General features: G+C 49.2%; 2 long non-coding RNA genes across 3 annotated transcripts; both read left to right on the forward strand.

Annotated features, from left to right (window-relative positions):
- Nucleotides 1–4,481: 4,481 nt before the first annotated feature.
- LOC121105546 lies at nt 4,482–7,358 on the forward strand. Its single transcript, XR_005838137.1, has 3 exons — nt 4,482–4,747; nt 5,025–5,232; nt 6,277–7,358. It is a non-coding gene; the product is annotated as an uncharacterized LOC121105546 (long non-coding RNA).
- A 1,991-nt stretch (nt 7,359–9,349) lies between these two features.
- Nucleotides 9,350–17,456, forward strand: LOC103679034. Of its 2 annotated transcripts, none has more exons than XR_572811.2 (4): nt 9,350–9,491; nt 10,524–10,695; nt 16,594–16,687; nt 17,222–17,456. It is a non-coding gene; the product is annotated as an uncharacterized LOC103679034 (long non-coding RNA). The 2 variants fall into 2 exon arrangements; XR_572812.2 differs by having other exon boundaries at nt 9,351–9,491; nt 16,594–16,657.
- Nucleotides 17,457–18,990: the final 1,534 nt, after the last annotated feature.

The raw sequence follows: 18,990 nt of genomic DNA on the forward strand, positions 1-18,990 counted from the left end.
ATGCGCTGCGTCTCTTACCGGCAAAACTTGGACAGAGCAGAGAGCAGGGCCTCCCCAGGCCGGCAGGGCCAGCAACCTCCCACTGCCGCCTGGTGGGTTCGCCTGGCTGGGCTCACCCCCCTCTCCCGCCCCTCCATCAGCAGCAGGCAAGGTGAGACCAGAGAGCCTCCTGACCGGACCTGGGGCTGGGTCCACACCTTCGTCCCAAAGCATCCGCGTCATTCACTAGCAAGTGACCATGACGCCACTTTGCTGCTGAGGAACCAAAGGCAAGAGAGGCGTGGGGCTGGTGCATTTTTTCGTAGGAATCCAGCAGCCCCACCTCAGCACAGGGGACTCGGGGCCTGTCATGCCTAACGTTCCATTTCCCCAACATCTTTTCTGAACTTCTTGCCCTAACGGATACCTGGCTGTCCCCCCACACACCACTTCCCTGTCCCCTCCCCAGGGGAAGCTGTTCTTTTCCGTATCCCACATCATCTGGGGCTGGAAGGTGAGGCGGGTGCCCTCCGATCCGCGCCCCCCCCCGAAAGCCCCAGTTCCTCTGAATTCTATGCCGAGTGACTTTGCCTCTCACCACCATCCTTGTGGTAGGGCCACCCACTGCCCCCTGGGTCACACCCTTCATTCACAGCAGACTTAACAAGCCCCCTGGCCCGCTGGCTTCCTCTCCAACCCCACTGGGCAACTTCATGTCCATTTTGAAGATCCATCCAACAGGGGGCCTCTCTGTTCTTCCACCTGGCTGGTTCCAACCACCCGATCCACCCGGCAGCCATGGGCATCACACCCTGACCTTACCATCCACACAATATCCACCTGAAGCCCCCCACCTGTGACCACCTACTACCTGCTATCTTTCCAGATCACACTCCTTCTGCATCACCGAGCCCTCCAGCCACCAACCCCCGCTGTCCCAGGATCAATGCCCGTCTGCTGCCCCCACGTCCACCTTTCACAACCCTCTCCCTTCCTTCTTCACACTTAGAAGCCATGCCCAGGCTCGGTGCCATCCAAGCACGTACCGACACAATGCCTGCACCCTTCAGCTGAACGCGGCTGCAGGAACAGCGAACTGACTTTCCTCTAAATTCATGGCCTCAAATCTCACAGGAGCATTGCCTCCGCGCAGCTGTCTGGCAGGCACGACCCCGTCCTTCCAAACAGATGCCTCGTCCTTTCTCCTCTCCACACGCTCCTCGCCACCCCCACCCTCAGGGGCCTCAGGCTTTGCTCAGAAGATAGTAGCAATCAGAGAGAACTCCCTCATCCTCCCATCGGGGAACCAACCCCCCTCCTGTGCCTGCACCTCCCCTCTGCTCCCTCCCTCCCAGGGCATGGACGGAGGCCATTGCTCTGCCCAAGGCCACCTGTTCCACATGGGGCCTGGATCCCACCTCTCTCACCTGCTCCAAGACCTGGGAGTCTCCTCTTCCTGCACCCCGTTCTTTGCCCTGTCCCCTGGGTCACCCTGGGCAGGTGCACGTGCTCTAGGATCTCCTATGATGAGCAACAAGCTCCATTTATCGCCACACCTCTCCCTGGCTCCCATCCTGGTTTTCCTGCTCCCCTTCACTGCAGAACGTGCTCAGGAAGGGTCTGCAGTGCCCGTCTCCATCTCTCACCGGGCATTCTGTGCCAACCGCTAGAGCCCCGCGCCCGCGCCCCTGGCTTGGAACTGACCGGCAGTGGAGCGTGGCTAGTGGCCGAGAGCAGGAGGGAAGGGCAGCCCGGGGGCAAAGAAAAGACCCTCACTGTGAAGGGCCTCGGGCTGGATCAAAGACTTTGGCCATTTCCAGTAGCCGTCTTCAGATTCGTGTTTTAGAAAGGGTGCTCTGGTGGCACTGGCTGGGGTGGGCTGGAGGTCAAGAGAGGAGACGGATTAGGAAGACATGGGAGGGGTCCGGGGGAGAAACCAGGGAGGCCTGAGTTCACCAGACGGCAGAGACGGAGGAGTGTAGACTCACTGCCAGGGCTAAGGGGCCACACATGTCCAGTGTCCGTCATGGAACACTCCTTATCACCCATGCTTTCCCATCATGTAACTGGCCAGACTGGGTGACCCCGGATTGGTGACTGTCTCTCTCCACCCCCCAGCGGCAGGCACCCCGCTGTCAGCCCTGCCACCACCCACCCCTCACCACTAGCACATGGTAGGTACTCAGCACACACTCGATCAAGGAAAGTGTGGACCACACAGGGAGGAGTCCGGCTGGAGGGGAGCAAAGGGCTGGGCTCTGGAGGTGTAAATGCCAACCTGAGAGCTCAGACTTTATCCTGTCAGTACCAGGGAGCCTCCCGGATGGCTGTGAGTACAGCAGTGGCCCGGCCGGCTCGGCATGTGAGCTAAGCCCATCCCACAGCTGGGGAAGATGAATCAGAATAGGGCAAGACTAGAGGGGAGGACCTGACCCCAGCCAGCTCGGGTACTCCAGGCAAGAGAAGATGAGGCCTGATCTTGGAAGGAAGACTAAAGAAAGACTAGCCTTAGAAATACCAAGGAGGAGAGATTGGTGAGGCAGGACGATAAACTGAAATCCAGTTCATTGGTGGGCGGCTCGGGCAGCTGGGTAGATGGGGCAGTGGGTGAGGCGGGTGGCAATGAACTCCACGGTGGGAGTGTTGAGTTTAAGTTCACTGTGGAGCATTCCAGGGAGAAAGGCACCGGTCTGGCAGCTGGATGTGTGAGCGGGATGCTCAGAGTGGGACCCAGGACAGAAGAGGCAGTGACCACAATGGCATGCAGATCAGGGAGGCACCCGGAAAGCAGCTCCAGGACAGAGCCATGGAGACATTCCTGTCTTTGAAGGTCAGTGGAGAGAAAGGACCCCACAAAGAGACAGCCAAGGAAAGAAATCAGGAGAGCCTAGGACAGAGTGGTATCCCAAGGAAGGAAGGACGCCAAAGAAGAAGGTTCAGGAAGGACTAATGGTCATGGGGTCAGTAGCAGCAGCAGGTGTGGCTTTCCCTGGTTTGGCTGCCTGAGGGTCCCCGATGACCTTACCAAAGCATTTCCATCAAATCGGGCGTGGAGGGACTCACATTGCTGTGGGCTGAGGAACGCAGAGGCAGCTCGATTCGTTACTTAATAGCTTCGTGATAATCGTTACACCTCCTTCTTCCAAAAAGAAGCAACTTCTCAGCTGTAAAAGAGAGATTACAATAAATCAAAAGATATAGCGTGGGTAAAGGACCTAGGTCTAGGACAGACATACAGTGCTGGTCAAAACAGGTCAAGTGTCTCTGCTTCTCATATTAACAGGCATAGAGCCAATAAAGCTGTTAAAATACGAAATGAAAATTCACGTGCAGATATCTACACGAAAGCATTGGAACTGGGACTTGAACAGATCGTTGTACACCCGTGTCCCCAACAGCGGAGTTTGCAACCGCCAAAAAAAATAGGAGCCACCGACAAACACGACGGATACACAAAATGTGGGGTACACATCCAGGGGAACACCATTCAACCTTAAAAAGGAAGGCAATCCTGACACAGGCTACAGCACAGAAGAACCTTGAGGACATTATGCTAAGCGAAACAAGTCGGCCACAAAAGAGCGAATAGTGTCTGGTTTCGCTCATAGGGGGTGCCTAGACTAGTCCAGCTCATCGAGATAGAAAGGAGAACGGCCGCAGCCGGGGGCCGGGGGTGGGCAAGATGGGGAGCTAGTGTTTAATGGGGACCGAGTTTCAGTGGGGGAAGATGAGAAGAATTCTAGAGGCGGGGGTGCCGCGGGTTGCACAGTATGAATGTACTGAACACCCCTGAGCCGAGCGCTTGAAAATGGTTAAAATGGCAAGTTTTACATTGTGTATATCTCACCACAATACAGAAGATGTACAAAGGGAAGAAGAATGTATACTACAGTGCGGGCTAGTAAAATGACTAGGATTGAGCATTTCAGTACGTTCTGAGCTTCTTGGTAACCAAGACATAAAGGGAAACTTTGGAGGCTTGATGTTTAATAAATGGAAAAAGTTACTATGGCAAGAGATTTCAAGTCCACCCACCCCCAGCGCCAGCCAGGACCAGCTTGTAGCGGGCATTTGTGTGAGAGATTCTTACAAGAGGCGATAATAGCATAAAGGACAAAGCAGGCTACGGACGGCGTACAAAGACATATTCATTACATAACCATTTCTGGCTGTGAGTCTTGAAGAAATGTGAGAGAAAAATCAATAAAACCTCACTCAAAAAAGCCTTTCAGGTGGGAATGAAGTTAATGAGGTCTAGACGTGAAGATTTCCAAGATGGGACTTAGAATTCCCAAAAAGCAAGCGTGTTCAGCTTGGTGGTGCCTGGAGGACTTCTAGGGGGAGGCATCCAGGAGGCAGTTGGCAATCTGCTGCCCAGCTCAGTGGTGAGGTCCCCTCAGTGGAGGTGGGGGTCTGAGCATCAACAGCACAGAGATGGTGTCCAAAGCCATGGGCAAGAGTGCAATGGCCGGGGGGGACAGGGAGTTCCAGGACAGGCTGCCTCAGGCTCACCCCCATTTCCCCAGGGCCCACCCAAGTATGGGGCAGCAGGCAGCAACTGGCAGCCCAGGAGAGGAGCAAGAGCTCATGTCCTCTGACCTTCCGTCAGCATACACCTTTGTCCCGGGTCCCTTCTCTGTGCAGGAGAAGGAATGCAGTGCCGGACGTCAGAAGCCCTGGGTCAGAATCTCATGTCAGCACTGCTGGTGCTGTGGCCTTGGATGACTTACACGCGCTCTTGTCACCTCGGGATCCCCATCTGTAAACGGTGACCGAAATTTCGCCACCCCTGTCTTCCCTGCAAGGTTATTGGGAGCAGAAGGGTGTCTGTAGAGGGCTTTGGCCCATGCCTCCCCCACCTTCTCTCTCCCTCTTCACCATCTCAAATAGATAGCAGTGCCCAAAGAAATAGTGCCCCCCCCCCATGCAAAGGCTGCTAGTCAGGACCTGCCCCTAGTGGGGACATTAGCTGTGATGAGCCACATGACAGAACAATGCCACCTGTAAACCACTGATACCCATGACTGACTGTGTCTGTGCTCCAGAGCCGATCCCAGCTATCGAGGCAACAGGATGCCCTCCGCCAAGCAGGCGAGGCTGGGAGGCTGGCCAGGGACGCGGGAAGATGGTGCCTACTGCCTGTCATGAACCTGTGGCCATGCCACCCAAAGAGGCCCAGAAGCCAGCTGCACACAGAGGCCCAAACCCCTGCAGCAGGTCTGGGGGAGAGAGAAGTGCAACAATCATCAGCAGGTAGGTGGAAATGGAGGACACAGTGGGACCCTTCCAAAGGGAATTTTAAAACGAAAAGTACTGAAGCCTTTAACAGTGAGATGAGTGCTGGGCATTAAGAAGGGACTGGGGAAGATCTGAGACGATCTGGCGTTTCCTACGCGTGCCAGAATTCGCATGGCACGCAGCAGCCCCGGCCGGGTCTGGGCGGGACCTTGACCGGGTGCAGCCCAGGGCGCTGGTCACAGGATAGTCTGCAGAGCTCAGCCTCACATGACGCTAGAGGGACGCGCTGGCAGGACCCCGTCAGACCCATCAGCTCCTGAAACCGCAGCCGGGATGACTGCACTCAGCAATCATGTGTTTAAAAAGCAATAAGACTAAATGCTTTTCCGTTTCCCCTTTGAGAGACCATGTATGATAAATGATAGGCAATTTCATGGTTGGAGTTTCAATTTCCGAAAATATTAGTGCTATTCCCCAAGCTCCACTTCCGAGATAAATTCTTTTTGGCAGCCTCCTCCGTTGTCTCCTAATTCCCTGATTCTGAATATATTTGGAAGTCTGGTGTTAATTTCATCGGCTCAGCCCCAGCATCGGCCTGCTTGGTGTGCACTGGAAAGGGGTAACCCACCTGCCACTTTTTCAAGTTCTTTCACATTTGCTTCAAGTCCCAGGGTATTTGGGAAGCACCTCGTGTATTCCCGGCCCTGTGCTCAGTGTTATTATGGTGCTTGTAAGGACGCTACAATCAACCATTCAATCAACGAACACTGATGGTGCGTCTGGTCTCTTCAGGCTCAAAGCAAGAACATTAACTCAAACAGCGCCCCTCTAACACCTTGTCCCCATTTCATTGTTGGGAAAACTGAGGCTCAGAGCAAACCTAATAAAATAAGAAGGGACTCCTCAGTAGACAGGGTGAGATGAGAGACAGTGGACATTTACCAAGATCCTAGGATGGGTCAGGGTCTGGGCTGAATGCTTGTCCAACCCTCAGCAAAGGAGGCTAAGCTGTTTCTCCTCACAAAACTGAAATTTGGTGTTATTATCCCCGTTTTATAGATATGAAAACTGAGGCTCAGAGGGGCCAAGCAACTTACTTACCCAAGGACTCTCATTCTACTGGACCACATTGTTTCTCCTGATGTCACGAGGCCAGATCTTCAAACCATAGGGAATACCCTTGTTTAAAATCACCAAAGCAACAAACCAGCCAGTAGGAAACTAATCTACCTTTGCCCCTTTATCTCCCATTCCTCACTACCCTCTGCCTGTGCTAACCCTAGGCTCCCTCTGGCTGGTGTTCTCAGTGTGTCACCAACACTTAGGCCTATTATCTGCTTTCTCTCATTTTGTCGTCCTCTCTTCTCCACCAAATCCTCTCCATCATGGCTCAGCTTAGATCCACATGACCACCTCTTTCCTCCTTACCATTTCCTCACCCTTTAGAGGGGCTCTCTTATGTCCAGGATGGCATCTCCTTCTCCTGTAATCTCACAGATCCTTATCAAAAGACTGGGCAGAAAGCAGATATTCCAAAACCTTAAGGAAAGCACTGGGGCAAGATGAAATGAAATGGGGCAAAATGAGAATAAATCAGAACAGAGTAAGTGGAATGTACTGGAACAGAATGCAATAGAATAGAACCAAGAAGAATAGTATGATACGGATAGAAAGGAGTAGAAAGAAAAGAAGAAGAAGAAGAAGAAGAAGAAGAAGAAGAAGAAGAAGAAGAAGAAGAAGAAGAAGAAGAATAGACTGAAACAACATGGGACAGAATAAAAGAGGAGGGAGACAAAACAGTTGAACTAGCCTAGGACAGGTTGGAACAGAATCGACCAGGATGGAACAGATGAGGTCAGAACAGATTGGAACAAGGTAGAAAAGACTAGAATAGGACATAACGGGGTTCACCAGATGAAAACAGAGTGGAACAGACTCAAGCAGGTCTGAACGGAAGAGACTGCAGTAGAATCACAAGCCCACTGTTATACAACTAGACGAAACGAAGTTCATCCCATCTGTTCAGCACATATTTATCAAGTGCTAATCTGTCCCAGGTAATAAAAAAGCAGACATGGTCCCTTCTCTCACAGAACATACTGTCCGGTGAAAAGGACCAAAAAAAAATATGTAAGTAAACATTAATAAATACATAATGATAAACTATGAGCTTCCATGAAATACCATGAAAGAATGGGCAGGTGGCCATAATGAAGAATAACAGGGTGAAAGTAATAATATTGATAATAAGGAGGTCAGGAAGACTGAGAGCTAAAAATGAGGAGGAGCCAGAGACACTTGAGAAACCAGGGAAAAGCATTCTAGGCAGGGGGAACAGAATGTACAGAAGCCCAGAGTCAGGAAAGTGTTCGGCCCGTTCTGGGAACTGAACATTCAGTATGAACTGAGTTCGGGGTGCAAGGCCCAGGGTGACAGGAGAGCCAAGACAGAGACAGGCAGGGGCCAATGTCATGGGGTGGGGGACTGAATTTCAGTCTAAGTACAATGAGAGGCTCTGAAGGGAGTTTCATGCTTCCTCCTTGGCTGGTGTCAAGGAATGACTTAGGACAGGGGGACCATGCAGGCATCTCCTGAGGTCATCCTGGTTGTGATGCGGGTGACTTGGCACAGAGGGACCGTGGCGCCAGAGTGGGAGAGAGACAGACGACTGGAGAAACATTCTGAAGGTAAGCCCGGATGCCGGATTTGCGGGTGTTTTGGACCTGGGGTGAGCAGAAAGGGGGATCTGAAGGAGCCGCTGGGGCTTGGCTTCTCTTTCCTGAGATGAAGCTAGGAAGAGATATTCTGGGAGGAAAAATCAAGTTTCCTTTGGGGAATCGTGAGGTTCAGATGGCTGGGTCATGTCCAAATAGAGATGTCAAGTAGATTTGGACGTACAGGCCAGGAGCTCTGAGGAGGGTCTGAGCTGGAAATATCAATTGAGGAGTTGTCAGCAGATAAATACCGCGCTCTGTCTTGGGATCAGATAAAATCATATATGCAGTTGTGCAACACAGAACGTCATCAAACACGGGCCGGGGACTGGTAGCCTTGGAACCCCTCGGGGGCTTGCTGAACATACAAATTTCTGGGCCCCCGGGGCCACCGAGACAGATCTCTAGGGCTGGGGCTCAGGAGCCCGCGTGCGTAGCAATCACCCCCAAGTGTTTGCATGCTCTCTAACGTGCGAGAAACCCCGGGCTACAGGCTGCACAGAGAGCAGAGCCTCCCGCACCGAGAAACGTGGACCTGTGCATATCACAAAGGAGAAGCCAGCAAAGGTGACAGAGAAGGAGTAGCCAGGGAAACAGGCAGAATCAGGAGAGGCCGGTGTTCCAAAGGCCAGAGAGACAAGGGGGTATCAGGACAGGTGGTCATCGGATCCCGGATCCCGAGTCTGCAAACTAGGACGAGGAGCACCGGGCAGGCCCCTCCACCCCCCCACCCCCTGCTCCATGAGGAAAGGCTCACACCTCCGGGCAATGCTGGGCCCAGCCAGAGTGGAGTGAGGGGGGAACGGAGAGGGCCAGAGGAGGACACTTGACGACAAAGTGGGGGAGTGGAATGGCCACAGCAAGATCTGTTAGCCAAATCAATGAACGTTTGGGGACAGATCAAATTTCAATGTGATTTGATCCTCTCTGGTAGTAGCCCCCTCCCCCCAGAGGCCTCTGGCTGAGGGAAGGGGACATGCTGGTGGTCAGGGGTTTCTCTGCAGGTCCCAGGATGCCTTCCTTTTCCCACCGTCCTCCCACCGGAATCAGTACCCCTCTCCCACCCCTGAGAAATCACCCTGATGCTCCAACTCCCTCCCTCAGGCTGGTCCCAGCTGGTGTCTCTCCCCTCTCCTCCCAGAGCCCTTAACCCGCTACAACCAACTGGTGTAGGAGCTAGAGCTCCCCCCCCCCCACCCCGGTGCCCCAGACCTCACCTCTAGCAGTGAGGTGCTGAGGCTGCAATTTCTTACCCACACATAGCAGGCTGCAAAGGCAGCCACTTCCTGGCATCTCCCGGGCATCCTGACCACTCAGCCCAGCAGCTGCCTGGTGGACCCCGACCCCTGATTCCCAATAGGGCGAGGTTATGAAATGGGCACCTTTTGAAAGACACATTCAACTTTCATATTCATAAAACAGAAACTGAAAACCTATTGCTTTCACAACGCAAACCTCAAAAAGCAAGCTAGCAACATGTCCTTGCTGGTGAGGCTCCTGGAAGCAAACAGATTTTCAACTGGGGACAAACCGCTGGGGGATCTTTCAGAATCAAAGTTGGTGAGATGTTTATATTTTTCAAAAGGTTAAATACGATGGGAGGGCGGTGACAGGAGTGAGCCCCGACAGCCCCCCGTCCCCGCCCAGGCTTCCCCCAGGTCTGAATCTGATTCTATTACAAGTGTACCCCCAGCCCACGCCCGAGAGTGGCCACACACCTCGGAAGACCTAAGAAGCCCCTGCCATCCATCTGAAGGCAAATTCCTGGCAAGGAGCAGCCGGGAGAGACTTCACAGAAGTCCCTGAACCTCTCAAGAAGGATCTGCGGCAGCAGAGGGATTTTCCCCAGGAGAGCAAATGACAACAGAGCGCCTGTTTGTTTTCGATGCAGGAAGGAGCCGGAACATCTGCTCCAAGAAGCCACTTGAAAGATAATCAGGCAGCAATGTTGGCAAAACAGCTGTGCGGCAGGCAGGGAGGGGGCGGCCAGGAGTTGGGAGGGTGGGGGGAGTNGGTCCTTCTGCCAGAGGCGGGGAGCGGCTCACAGAGGAGGCCCCACGCTCTGCTGAGAGCCCCATTGTCCTCCTGGAGAAACGCTGTGTTTGTTCCAGGTTTCCTGCGCGATTCAACTCAATTTCTAGGATGGGACTGACACTGTTGAATGTTTCCTACATCTGTGATCCTGGGAAGCCCCGAGGGTTAAAGAAACCCCACCCTCGCCCTTTTTTGTTCCAGAAAAGGCCATTGCAGTTCACTGCCATCCTTCCCCAGATGACTTAGAGGGGACTCAGCTCTGCCCCCTTGTTAACCTGTGACAGAGCACACACAGATCCTCCAGATTCCCATTCTTTGTCTTACAAATGAGTAGCTGTACTGTTTTGTCCCGATGGAATGGAACACAATGTTTATCGACTCAACAGTTAAATTTCTCTCATTTGCCTAGGTGCCCTGGGATCTGAAGCCCCCTCAGCCAGACTACAGCCCTTCCTTAACTGCCCCTCTGCTGGACTCAGGGAAAACCATTCTCCTATCTACTGTGCCTTTGAGTCAAGTCCCTCCTGACTGAAGTCCACTTTTGCCCTTTGCTTACAGGATGTGAAGTTCCTCCACATCACCCAGTTCTGCAGCCCAGCTTGCTCAGTGCGTGAAATGCCACCAAAGGAGTCACTCTGGGACTAAGAGCTGACAGCTGACATGAAACCTCAGAAGACCCAGGATTCCGTCTGTCACTCACCTAGCAGACAAAGAAGCAAATCACTACTCGGTAAGCTCATACTGGGAGTCGAGCTCTGCAGGGTTTGGTTTGACAACCCCTATGCCCAGGGCCAGGCCGGGTGGGGGTCCCTCAGCCCCAGTGCTTGCTCACTTTTCTTTCCAAAAAATGTTCAAGTAACCCACTGAAAGGCAGTAAAAAGAGAAGAGAGAGACAAAAAAACAGAGACAACAAACAGAAAACAAAAAACAAAATTACAAACTTAAACTTTGACATATCAATAATTAAATTAAATATAAATGGTCTATATACTTAAACTTTGACATATCAATAATTAAATTAAATATAAATGGTCTATATACATCAGTTAAAGGACAATGATTAGCAGAGTGAACTAAAAAGCATCATCCGACTAAATGCTGCCACAACACATTCACTTCAAATGGGACATAGGCAGGTTGAAAGCAAAAGAAAGGAAAAAGGTATATCATGCAAACACCAATCAAAGGAAAGCTAGAGTGCCTGTATCAATAATCAGTTAAAGTAGCCTTCAGAATAAAGAAAATTACCAGAGATGGAGAGGGACATTATATAATGATAGAAGACTCGATCCACCGAGAAGACCTAGAAAAACTAAATGTGAATTCATCAGACAACAATGATGCAAAAGCTGCTAGAACTAAAAGGAGCAATAGTCATCTCCACAATTATAATTAGAGACTTTAATACCCCTCCCTCGACAATTTATACACAACTAGACAGAAAACGAGCAAGGATATAAAAGAACTCAACACCATCAACCATCAGGTTCTCATCAACTTTTATAGACTATTCCACCCAATATTATTTTCAAGTGCCCACAGAACATATACCAGGATAGATGCTAGGCTAGGCTACAGAACAGTCCTCAAATCTAAAACAAGTGAAATCATACAGTGTGTGTTCTCCGACCACGATAGAAATTAGTAACAGAAAGATAACAGAAAAATCTCCAAACACTCTAAACTAAATAACACACTTTTGATAACCCATCAGTCAAAGCGGAAGTCTCCAGGGAAACTTAAAAACACATGGAACTGAATGAAAATGAAAATATAATACATCACAATTTGTGGAACACAGCTAAAGCCATGCTGAAGGGGAAATTTGTGGCACTAAGTGCACACATCAAAAAAGAGGAAAAATCTCAAATCACTAATCTAAGCTCCCACCTCAGAACCTCAAAAAAGAAGAGTAAAATAAACCCAAAGCAAGCGGAATGAAGGAAATAACAAAGATAAGAGGAAAAGTGATGAAAATGAAAACAGAAAAAGAGAGAAAATGAGCTGGTTCTTTAAAAAGATCAATAGAATTGACAAATTTCTAGAAAAGCTTACAAAGAAGAAAAAGAGAAAAAAACACAAATTACCAATATCAGAAATGAAACGGGGACTATCACTACAGACCCTGAAGACATCGAAAGCATAGTAAGGAACACTATAAGTCTACACATGTAAATTTGACAACTTAGATGAAATGGACTACCTCTCTTAAAAATACAAACCACCATAATTCACTTAATATGAAATAGATCATTTGATCTATTTCTAATAATCTGTAATTATTTGAGAAAACTGAATTCGTGATTTAAAAAAAAAAGTCCCCAAAAAGAAATCTCCAGACGCAGATCTGTTTACAGGAGAATTCTACCAAATGTTTAAAGAAGAATGGACACAAATTCTACACAATTCCTTCCAGAAAAATGGAAGAGGAAGGAACACTTTCCAAATCTTTTATGACACTAGTAGTACCCAGTTACCAAAACAGACGAAGATACAATTATCCCTTGTGAATATAGATATACAAATCCTAAACAAAATATTAGTAAATAGAGTTCAGCAGTATATAAAAGGAATTATACACCATGACCAAATGCAGTTTATTCCAGAGATGTACACAGGTTCCATATTTGAAAATGAATCAATGTAGTCAACCTCACTAACAGATTAATAAGAAAAATTTTGTGATCATATAAATTGATACCAGAAAAGCATTTGATGAAATTCAACAAAAACAAAAAATAAGAATAGAGTGGTAACTTCCTCAATTTGATGAAATGCATCTACAAAACACCTTCAGCTAACAGAAAACTGCCAAGGTTCTCTTTGCTCACCACTCTTACTCAGCATAGCTCTGGAAGTTGTATCCAGTGCAATAAAGCAAGAAAAAGGAAATAAAAAGCAGGCAGATAAGAAAAAAAATAATAAAACTGCCTCTGTGTGCAGATAACATGATTGTCTACATAGAAAATGTCCAGGCAACTATAAAACAAACAAACAAACAAAAACTCCTAGAACTGATCACAGGATTCAAGAAAAATATATAAAATCTATTATATTTCTATATGCTAGTAATGAACACACAGACACCAAAATTATAAATACGATACCACTTACAACTGCTCCCCCCAAAAAGGGATACTTAGGGTATAAATATAATAGGAGTTTTATGCTGAAACTATACAACATGGATGAAAGCAATCAAAGATAATAAATGGGGAAACATGCTGTATTCATGGATAAGAAAACTCACCATAGTAAAATTGTCAATTCTTCCAAACTGATTACAGATTTAACACAATTCCTATTGAAATCACAGCAAGATTTTTTTGTAAACAAGATTATTCTAAAATTTATATGGAAAGACAAAAAAAATGAAAATGGCTAAGACAATTTTTAAAAAGAAGAATAAAATGGGAGGAATCAAATTTCAGGCTTAGGTGGTCACTGTAATCAAGAATGAATAGTAATGGCAGAGGGATAGCCAGCCAGATCAATAGAACAGGTCAGCGAACCCAGAAACACACCCACACAAGTATGCTCAATTGATTTTGATGAAGGGGCAAAAGCAGTTCCATGCAGTAAAGGTAACCTTTCCAAGAGCTGGTGTTGGAACCCATAGGCTTGCTAGGTCAGCTTCCAGACCCTCCTGTGTTTTTAGAGAACCCAAATAATGAATGAAGAGAAAAGAATGTAAGAAACCCAAGGCGATAAAGTTGCTCTACGAAATTAAGGGGCAGCGGGAAGGAGCAGAGGAAGGAGAGAGACACAGAAAAGCCTGATATTGAAAAGAGTGTTGGTGGGACACCGTGAAGTGTGTTTAGATGGGCAGAGGCCATGGAACCGCTACAGGGCTAAGAGGATGGAAGGAGAGACAATGGGATTTTAAGGAGGCTCATAACGTGGATCTCCTTTAATGCCCTGTAAGAGATCCAGTAGAGATTGAAATCAGTTCTATTTGTACTTTCTATTTTTTTTTAAGATTTTATTTATTTATTTGAGTGAGAGAGTGAACGAGAAAGAGGAAGGGGAGAGACAGAGAGAGAATCAGGGGCAGGGAGCCCCATGTGGGATTTGATCCCAGGACCCAGGGATCACGACCTGAGCTGAAGGCAGATGCTTGACCAACCGAGCCACCCAGGAGCCCTGTGTTTTCTAGACTAGATTTTAATGTGATGGCACAGTGAGAACAGGCACTGTGGGGCCCGACCTCATACTAGAGTTACATTTTCTTCATGCCTCCTTCTCCTTCGGCTCTACACAGGAGCCATGGACAACACCAGCGACACCCCTCCAGGCTGGACCTCGACCCTCAGACCCACTGACCTGCAAATCATGCTCCCATTTAGCTCTTTACCATTCATAAGGGCGGCACATAGACATCCAGTCGGCAGTGGGGAGCCCTTTCTTTGAAATGTTCAGGGTGAAAAAGTGATGCAACAGAATGGTGCTTCAGGAAGGCCGATTGGGTAGTGATATGCAGGATGGGTTGACGAGGGGAGAGACGGAGCATCCCCACGAACTGTCTCACTGGCACGGTGTTGGGCGCAGAGTATGTTCTTAATAAATATTTGATGGAGGGCTGGCCCAAGAGTTGACTAATGTAGGCTAGGATTAAGGCACCAGAAACAGAAAAGAATTGACAGAACTGAATGCAAGGTGCGTGGAGAGGTCATGACCATGAGCTCTCAGGCACTGGAGCCTGGCGAGACCTTTGGCTGCAGTAAGAAGGGAGGGAGACCAGGTGTGGACAGATGACCACACTGTGGGGCCCTCTGAGTGTGCGGTGTCGTTGGGCTATCTGAGTAAAGGTATCCAGTGGGCAGGTGGACACGGGGTTCTGGGGTCTAAGATGCAGTGTTGGGGATCCTTCCCACCGAGGTGACTTCTGGAGCAAGGCAGGCAGAATGCAAAAGGTCCTGACAGACCACACAGCCCCCTTAGGGCTCTGTGAAGGGAGCAGAAGTTTCCAGGGCTGGACCCATGTCTTGCAGGCACCCATGCTTCCTCCCTCTGCCCATCCAATCCCCAGGGGATTGAGGCCCCCAGGAGACCAAATACAAATGTTCTTCACACTGCAAAGCAGGGACCTCTGCACAGCCTTCCAGCTCTCCTGTTCTCTAAGCCTGGATACCCCAGCCCTGGACCCCTCACCCTTCCCCGCTCCTTCCCCCAGCTTTGTTCTCTCCCTCCCCCATTGCCCTCTGCTGCCTGTGCCATCCTCCCTCCTCCCCATCTCTGTTCTCATCTTCCAGCTTCTCTCTGCTTCTGCCCCCTTCTCTTCTGCTCTCTCTGGGCTCACACAAATTCCACAAGCACACATGAATTTTAAGAGACCAAGAACTAACTCAGGGAGACTCAGGGAAAGGGCTCTAGCCGACTGGCGTCCGCAGGCCTCCTTGGCCACCTTCGGTGGGTGATATATTACGGAAATACATTAAGGAGCCGTCCGGCTGACAGCAAGCTAAGGTACTATGTCAAGGTACCAGCCCTGGGATGACGTACGTCCCCCATAGATCAGGACACCATCATTCTGATTACACTCCAGCACTGCGTGTCAGAGTGCTGCGGGGGCGTGATGGACGGTGGGGATCCATCACCAGCCGACGGCCCATTCCTAGCACAACACTCATATCGAGAGGTGATTTAGGGGCAGGGCCGGGATACCTCCCAAGATGCCCACGCAGCAAAAGCGGACTCTTTCCTTTCTCCTGAAAGAAGTTTAGGGAGAGAAACGCTTAGAGTATAGGGTCAAGGTCAAGGGTTTGGGAATCAGACTGCCCTGGGATCAAATCCTGGCTTCTCCACTTAAAAGCTATGTGACCTTGGGGCACATGTTCCTCCCTCCCTAAGGTCATTGCCTTGGATGTAAAATGGGGGTGATAATACTGTCCTCCCAGGATTTGAGTGAAGCTCAAAGAACGTAATACACATAAAACATGCAGCTCAGAGCCAGGTTCAGGGTCCTGGGACCCCCCTCCCACCCCCTGACCTGTTTAGGGTGCACATAGCAGGAGCTGCAAGCCCCAGCCTCCACCAAGCTGCAGCCATACTCTTCACCGGCACCCCCTTTACCTTCACTTCCCTCCCTGATGGCTCCATGGCCAGCGGGGGAGCTCCCCGAGGACACCCATCTCAGGGCAGCCATCCAGCCTGGCTTTCAGGATTGCCCATCAATCCTCTCCACACTCGCTCTTCATTCAGTCAGTGGGTGTCGAGCACGCGGTAGGAGCCAGACCCTGTTCTAGGCACCGAGAACACAGATACGAATGAAGCAAATGGAAACTCGTGCCGTCACGTGTCCACATCCTTGCGTCCATCAGGGAACCCGTCCGCCTGGGGGCAATAGCCCTGCTCGAGGGCTCTGTGAGCCTAGCCTTGACCCAGGCAGACTAGGAGATGACAGTAACTTTTAACTGTGCAAGGAGAATGGCATCACGACAGCTTTCACGGGGACCACGGCTATTCCCTCATCTGATCCCGAGCTGCTGAAGCCCAGAGAGGGATGGTGAGTTACCTAAGGTCACACAGGGAGCATGAGGTTGAGTCAGGGCTGGAACTCACCGGTCCCAGGACTTTAAAGCTTACCTTTAGATCTTAATATGCACTATCCCACTTCCTTGTCTTGCAGGTGAAGGACACACTGGATTCCTGCCCTCAGGGAAATTCTGCTTCCCTGGAGCGAGAAACTACAGGTGCATGAAGAATTAGAACTGACACCAGGTGTACGTGGGGCCCTGGATGGTGGGGGGAGGGGGGCAAGCATTATGATCCCATTTTACAGGTGGGAGGACTGAGACATCAAGTAACAGACCAGTTCAACTCTGCCTCTTCTCCACACCGCATACAGAGGAGTAGAAAACTGAGTTGCTGTATACACATACACACACACACACACACACACACACACACACAGCTTCATTTTTAATATTTAACATTCCATGGTAAGCGTATTCCTGTATTTTTAAATATTTTTTAAAGATTTTGAGAGAGAGCGCGCGCACGAGCGGTGGGAGGGGCAGAGGAAGAGGGACAAGCAGACTCCCGCTGGGATCATACCCTGAGCCAAAGTCAGATGCCCAACCAACTGAGCCACCCAGGCGCCCCTTAAATATTGTTTGATATACGCTTTTAATGACGTGTCCTACAACAGCGATACACCCTATTTTGTCAACCCTCTGTTGTCCTATGTCTTCATTACTTCTAATATTCAGGTCTGATAAATAATGTTGTGATGAATATTCTAATACCGTCTCCAGGGTTTTCTTCCAGTGGATTCCTAGAAGGAGAACTGTTGGGCCACAGCTACGAAAACGGTTGAAATCCTTCCGGATAGATAGTGCCGGGTTATGTCCCCACTTCGTCACATGGTCACGAACCTTTCTGCGGCCGTCAACACCAGCAGCATCAACCCCGACAGTCAGACAGCTGAAAACAGAATCTTATTTTATTTTGCATTTCTTTGGCAAATAGTAAAATGAAACATTTTTTCCTACATTCGCCGTTTGTGTGTCTTCTTTTGTGAATGTTCTTTGCCAAGTTCTCTACTGGGATGTGAGCACTTTTTTTTTTTAAGGCTTTGTAAAAGCTCTTTATACATTAAGGCCATTCGCCTTTTGCCATATCTGTTGCAAATATTTTTCTCAATTTGTCGTTTCCTTTTTTAATTTTGCAGTTTCTTTTCCAATACCTATTTGGAGGTTTGGGGTAGGCAATTGCTTTTGTCATTTCTCCAATTGTTTTTGAGCTTAAATAGGTGTTCTCTACTCTCAGTTAAATGTTCACTCGTGTTTTCTTCCCTTGTTCTGGGGTTTCTTTTGTTTTCATGCGGTAATTATCTGAAATTTCCTAAAAGGATCTAAAAGGACCGTCTCCCAAGTAGTCAGTTTTCTCAACACCAGTTGTTAATTCAAGTCTTTCCTAGTGATTTGATCTCACGTTGCTCCTGTGCCCATAATAGAGTTGGTTTTATCGTTACCAGTTACGTGCTCTTGATGCCCGCTGTTTCTGGGGCTGGTACCATGCTGCACGGTAGCTGTACCTTTAAAATATAATTTAATATTGTTAAAGCAAGCCACGTCTCTTGTTCTTAAAAAACTTGAGCTATTTTTAGTTTGTTATTCTTTCAGATTCACTTTAGAGTTGTCTCGTCAAATTACCAAAAGTTTCCATTGAGATTTTTATTATATTTGTTTTTGCCAGATCCACATATTAATTCAGGAAAAACAAATGTCTTTTCATTGTTCCTTTTTCCCCAACCAAAAGCCAGTTGTGTTCTCCACTTCTTCGAAAATTGTCTTACACAAAACTAATAAAGTTTTGTGGCTTTCTTCATGAAAGTTCCACGCCATTCTCATGGAGAACCATTCAGAGGTAAATTATGTTTTTGTTGGCTTTTGTCTTCCAACTGGTTATTGTGGGTATATGAGAAATCGATTTTTGTTTATTTATCCGGGGAGGAGAATATATTTGTATATCATCGGGGAGGAGACTATCCTCACCAGCAGTGTTCCCAGTGGTGAGTCACAGGAAACCCAATGAGAGCCAGAGAAGAGCCGTGCCCCCAAGGGACTCAGCCCGTCGTCCCTCACTGTGGATGGGGGAACAGCCAGCAGGCGCAGCAATGCCCAGGCCTCTTGCAAACTCTAAAGTTCAGTACGCACACCTTGTTGTGCCTTTTAGGAAGCTGTTGGTGGGTCAGGCTGTGTCTGTGTGGGAGTGGGGACCGGGGTCCCCACTGCTGGCCCAGAGAGCCCGCGTCCACACAGCAGCTGCCCGAGTCCCGCCCCGGCTGCCCTCGAACCACGCACACTAAGAACAAGGAGAGACACTCAAGGATCACGGGGCTCACGGGCTGGCCAGAGGTTTGTTCCTGGGAAGGGCTGCAGGAGGGAAAGGGTTTTTACCTCCGTGCACCGCCCACAGTGGAAATGTTGGGTGCCCACCTGGGCCCGGCCCTCCACTCCCGCCCACACCCCCTTTGGACTGTGGAACTTTCGCATCTCCATTTTGCTGAACGACACATTTA

Source organism: Ursus maritimus, unplaced genomic scaffold, assembly GCF_017311325.1.
Source record: "Ursus maritimus isolate PB19 unplaced genomic scaffold, ASM1731132v1 scaffold_27, whole genome shotgun sequence".
In the NCBI taxonomy this organism is placed as follows: domain Eukaryota; kingdom Metazoa; phylum Chordata; class Mammalia; order Carnivora; family Ursidae; genus Ursus; species Ursus maritimus.